Source organism: Hyperoodon ampullatus, assembly GCF_949752795.1.
Source record: "Hyperoodon ampullatus genome assembly, chromosome: 3".
NCBI classification, from domain to species: domain Eukaryota; kingdom Metazoa; phylum Chordata; class Mammalia; order Artiodactyla; family Ziphiidae; genus Hyperoodon; species Hyperoodon ampullatus.
Genome location: NC_136916.1, coordinates 87,125,953 through 87,131,798, shown reverse-complemented (window position 1 = coordinate 87,131,798; position 5,846 = coordinate 87,125,953). Strand labels below are relative to the sequence as shown.

The 5,846-nt window shown below is 38.2% G+C and overlaps 1 pseudogene across 1 annotated transcript; it reads right to left on the bottom strand.

The window, feature by feature from the left end:
• Positions 1-239: 239 nt before the first annotated feature.
• LOC307049559 (peptidyl-prolyl cis-trans isomerase A-like) lies at positions 240-778 on the bottom strand (annotated as a pseudogene). Its single transcript has one exon. The product of its transcript is annotated as a peptidyl-prolyl cis-trans isomerase A-like (transcript).
• Positions 779-5,846: the final 5,068 nt, after the last annotated feature.

The following is a 5,846-nucleotide window of genomic DNA, read 5'->3' as shown; positions in this document are numbered from 1 at the left end:
TTTATCTTCATTTTTCTCATTTAGTTTTTATTTCATAATCATAAACTTAACTATGCAATCCAACTAGACTTGGAGGGGAATAAGGAAAATATAGAACCCAAAGAGCTGCAGCACATGAATAGATGTTGAGTATTTTCAGACAGCACAAAGATTATAAGATAGAGTGAGCAGCTGAAGGTGGTGGGGTACACTCCTGAGCTATAGAAGGAATGGTATGGAAGTTAAAACACAAGTCAAATTTATTGGAGTTGTCTGTAGTCAGCATTAAAGAGCTTCTTGGTGGTTCTGCCGTTCCTGGACTGAAGCACTCCATAGCTTCCACAATATTCATGCCCTCTTCTACCTTGCCAAAGACCACAGGTCTGCCATCCAACCATTCTGTCTTGGCAGCGTAGATGAAAAACTGGGAACAGTTTGTGTCGGCTCCAGCATTTGCCATGGACAAGATACTAGGACCCATATGCTTCAGGATGAAACTCTCATCATCAAATTTCACCCTGCACATGGACTTGCCACTAGTGCCATTATAGCCTGTGAAGTCACCACCCTGGCACATAAAACCCACAATAATTCTGTGAAAGCAGGAACCTTTACAGCGAAGTCCTTTATCCCCAGTGCTCAGGGCATGAAAGTTTTCTGCTGTCTTTGCAACTTTGTCAGCAAACAGCTTGAAAGAGACATGGTCCAAGGGCTCACCGTGGACAGTGATGTTGAAGAACACAGCAGGGTTGACTGTGGCTGGGTGGTGGTGATGTCTGCAAAGCCAAACTTTCTTCATTCTTTAGTCCAAATTGCTTGTCCTCCTGGGAAGAAATCTCTTGTGTTTTTACCTGTATCTCCACAAGTAAGGACTTCACCCTAAATGAGTCTATCACTTTTCCTTAAGGTGACTGAGTCTTGTTGCCCTCTTTGAATTTAACCTTTCCTTCCTGCCCCCCAGACTACCCTGCCTGACTACCATTGTGATTTTCTTCACATATTGCTTTCATCTTGAGACTCCTCTGAGCATTAGCCTACGGAGTATCTAGGCCCTATCCAGCCCTGGGTATGAGCAGACCTGCAGTCAAAGATGATAGGATGTGAAAACACCTAGCATCGTTCCTGGCACATGGCAGGCACTGTTGACTTCTTTTTTCTCTTCTTATCAAGTTAGTTTCTTTACTGTCCCAAAGACTACCAATGGTTATACAAGCCTCATAGATTACAGGCATACCTTGGAGATATGGCAGATTTGGTTCCAGACCACCACCATAAAGCGAATATCACAATAAAGTGAGTCACATGGATTTTTTGGTTTCTCAGTGCCTTTGAGTTATGTTTACACTATTCTGTAGTCTGTTAAGTGTGCAAACCATTATGTCTAAAAAAAAGACCTTAATTAAAAAACACTGTATTAAAAAAATACTTTATTGCTAAAAAAATGCTAACCATCATCTGTGTCTTCAGTGAGTTGTAGTAACATCAAAGATCACAGATCACCATAACAAATATAATGAAAGTTTGAAACATTGCCAGGATTACCAGAAACATGCCACAGAAACATGAAATGAGCAAATGCTCTTGCAGAAATGGCACCAGTGCACTTGTTTGATGCCACAAACCTTTAATTTGTAAAAAACACAGTATCTGTGAAGTGCAATAAAGTGAAGCTCAAGCTTTTTGATAAATGAAATATGCTTGTATTCTCCCTCCAAGAAATATATTCACTCCAATCTTTTGCCTCTCCAAATGTATCAAGCATGAACAAATACAAATTCTATGTTCAAACTTTAAAACAAGCTTGAAGGTCACAGAAGTAGGAACAAATGGAAAACCATACCTTGTTCTTGGCTAAGAAATTTAACATCATAAAAACAATGTTATTTAACATGTCAAAAATACTAATAAGGTTCTGGGGGGGGAACAAAGGAAATGGGAGGAGGGAAGCTAGCCAAGCTGATTCTAAAGCTCATATGGGAAAAATAAAGCAAAAATGGGCAGAAAATTCTGGCAAAGAAGAGCGATAAAGGGAGATGAGCATCTGTTAGATATTAGTCAGATTATAAAGCCTAAGTAAGGGCACTAATCTACCCTCATGACCTAAACACCTCCCAAACGTGCCACCTCCAAATACCAATACATTGGGGATTAGGTTTCAACAGAATTTTGGAAGGACACAAACATTCAGTCTGTAGCATCAAATGTCCATCGATAGGGAGCTAGAGGGAAAAAAAACACTAAAAGTATAATATAAACAATATATCATTAAGGGCTTCCCTGGTGGCGCAGTGGTTAAAAATCCACTTGCCGATGCAGGGGACATGGGTTCGAGCCCTGGGCTGGGAAGATCCCACATGCCACGGAGCAACTAAGCCCGTGCGCCACAACTACTGAGCCTGTGCTCTAGAGCCCGCGAGCCACAACTACTGAAACCCATGCACCTAGAGCCCGTGCTCCACAGCAAGAGAAGCCACTGCAATTAGAAGCCTGCACACTGCAATAAAGAGTAGCCCCCTCTCGCTGCAACTAGAGAAAGCCCGCGGGCAGCAACGAAGACCCAATGCAGCCAAAATAAATACGTTATTTAAAAAAAAGTACATGCACATTTTCTAAAAATATATATATCACTAAGTTAAAAAGTAAGGTGCATAAAGTATATATAGTGTGCTACCTTTTAATAAAGAAGATATAGATACATGCCCATGGGGACAGTAGTGGGAGCAGGACCTTTTAGTGTACCCGTTTTGATACTGTTTTGTTTTTGAACCATGTGAGTTAAATGTATTACCTTTAAAAGAAAAAAAGATGCTTTCCCAACTATAAATAGAAATTTAAAAATTAAGAGTTGGGAAGGCCTTCAGAGATCACTTACAAGTTTCTTCATCTTAAAAGTGAGAAAAAGAAAGAATATAAGAGGAAACTGTTCATGAGATAGCATAGCTAATTTGTTACAGAACTAGAATACAGGTCTCTTGAGTGCTTTTCTCTTAGGTTTCTTCATAAGTGCTGTCTACTCTAGCCCATGCTGATCTCCCTTTTTACTGACTCACTGATACCTTATTTGCTGATTTCATGGGTCTTAATTTTTTCTCATAAATGTTTACATCTTTGAAGGTATTCCTCTGTATTTTCTATAGCACTGCACACGGTGTTTGGCCCATAACTACTTTGTTCATTTATTCAATAATTTATTGAGTGTTCGCTGAAAATGCCAGCCACACTGCTTGGTTTTATGGATAGCTGTCAGTTGGGATACTGGAAGTGGAGGTAGAAGTTTTCATCCTTGTTCTAAGCATTGAACATAAAGTCAATAAAGCCTGTAATTCATTCACCTACTTATGTGAAGCCATATTTATGTTTACTTTCTTAATAATTCTTTTGGGTAGGGCCTAAGCAGTGGGTGACATACATCCTGCTGTTCATATGTAGGTGTTAGATGAATAAGATTACTGATCATCAAGCCCAGAGTTAGGTAAACAGAGAAAACCTTTAGCCTGCTTGTGTTAGTCAGATTCCCCTTCCATCATACTTCTGGGGACTGGATCACTCTGGGTTTTCAGGAACATTTTAGAAAAGACTCTGTCCCCTGGTACCCAGTCTCCTATTTCTGTCAACAGACTGCCTGTGCCAGACTGTCAGTGTCTTGAAAGCAGGAACTCTTTCTTTGTATTCCTAGTGCCTGTTAAAGTGCCCAGCACAATCAATGTTAGTTGAACTGAACCAAACCTCTAGGGCCCTACACACCGATACTTAAAATACAAATGTGTCTCCTCCAATGTGTTTCCACAAGAGTGAATTTCGTTTCATTTCCAGTCTGTTTTAATGTTTCTGATTCCCAGCTATAAAACCTGTAGCCTCCATTCCCTTTTCCCATAACCATAACTGCCATTTTTCCTCTGTCCCTTCTGGAAAGTGCTCTAACCGTAAGTGCCCTAAGACTACTGGGAAGCAGGTGTTTCCCTGGTGCTCAAGATAAAACTTGGCAAATAGCCAAAGTAATCTCGAGAAAGAAGAATGAAACTGGAGGTTTCACACTCTGTGGTTTCAAACTATACTACAAAGCTACAGTAATCAAAACAATATGGTACTGGCACAAAAACAAGACACATAGATTAATGGGACAGAATAGAAAGCCCCAAATGCATCCACAGTTATTGACATATTTTGTTAGTTAATATATGTCAAAGGAAGCAAGAATATACAATGGGGAAAAGATTCCTCTTCAATAAATGGTCTTGGGAAAACTGGACCACTTTCCCACACCATATAAAAAAATAAACTCAAAATAGGTTAAAGACTTAAATGTAAGACCTGAAACCATAAAACTCCTAGAAGAAAACACAAGCAGTACACTCTTCGACATCATTCTCAGTAATATTTTTTTGGATATGTCTCCTCAGATGAGGGAAACAAAAGCAAAAATAAGCAAATGGGACTACACCAAACTAAAAAGATTTGTACAGCAAAGGAAACTCAACAAAAGGAAAAGGCAGCCTACTGAATGGGAGAAAATATTTGAAAATCATCTGATAAAGGGTTAATATATAAAATATACAAAGAACTTACACAATACCAAAAAAAATTTTTTTAATGGGCAGAGAATCTGAATAGACATCCTTCTAAGGAAGACATACAGATGGCCAGCAGGCACATGAAAAAATGCTCAACATCATTCATCATCAGGGAAATGCAAATCAAAACCACGAGATTATCACCTCACACCTGTTAGAATGGCTACTATCAAAAGACAACAAATAACAAGTGTTGGCAAGGATGTGGAGAAAAGTAACTATTGTGCACTATTAGTGGGAATGTAAATTGGTGCAGCCACTACAGAAAACAGTATGGAAGTGCCTCAAAAAATTAAAAATAGAATTACCATATGATCCAGCAATTCCACTTCTGGGTATTTATGCAAAGAAAGTGAAAACACTAACTCGAAAAGATACATGTAACCTCATGTTCATTGTGGCATTATTTACAATAGCCAAGACATGGAAACATCTAGGTGTCCCTCAACAGATGAATGGATAAAGAAAAAGTGGTGTATATATATATACAATGGAGCATTACTCAGCCATAAAATAGGAATGAAATTCTGACATTTGCAGCAATGTGGATGGACCTAGAGAGTATTACACTTAGTGAAATGTCAGATAAAGACAAATAATGTATTTCACCACTTATATGTGGAAAAAAATAATACAAGTGAATGTATATGCAAAACAGAAACAGACTCACAAATATAGAAAACCAACCAATGGTCGCCAAAGGGGAAAGGGGAGGAGAAAGGGGGAAATTAGGGATATGGAATAAAGAGATACAAACTACTATGTATAAATTAGATAGGCAACAAGGATATATTGTATAGCACAGGGAATTATATTCAATATCTTGTAATAATTTTAAATGGAATATAATCTGTAAAAATACTGAATCACTATGCTGATAGATCTGAAACATACTGTAAATCTACACTTCAACAAAAACAAAACTTTTTAGAGAAAGACAAATATGTGATCTCTCTTATATGTGGAGTCTTAAAGAGAAAACTCATAGATACAGAGAACAGATTAGTGGTTGTCAGGGGCAAGGAGTGAAGGGTGCGCAAAACGAATGAGGGGAGTCAAACAACTTGCAGTTACAAATAGGTAATGGGGATGTAATGTACAGGATGGCAACTGTAGTTAATACTGTATTGCATTTTGAAAGTTGCTAAGAGAGTAAATCTTAAAAGTTCTTACCACAAGAAAAAAATAGTCTTTAACTATGTATGGTGATGGATGTTAACTAGATTTATTTTAGTGATCATTTTGCAGTACATACAAATATCAAATCATTATGTTGCACACCTGAAGCTAATGTAA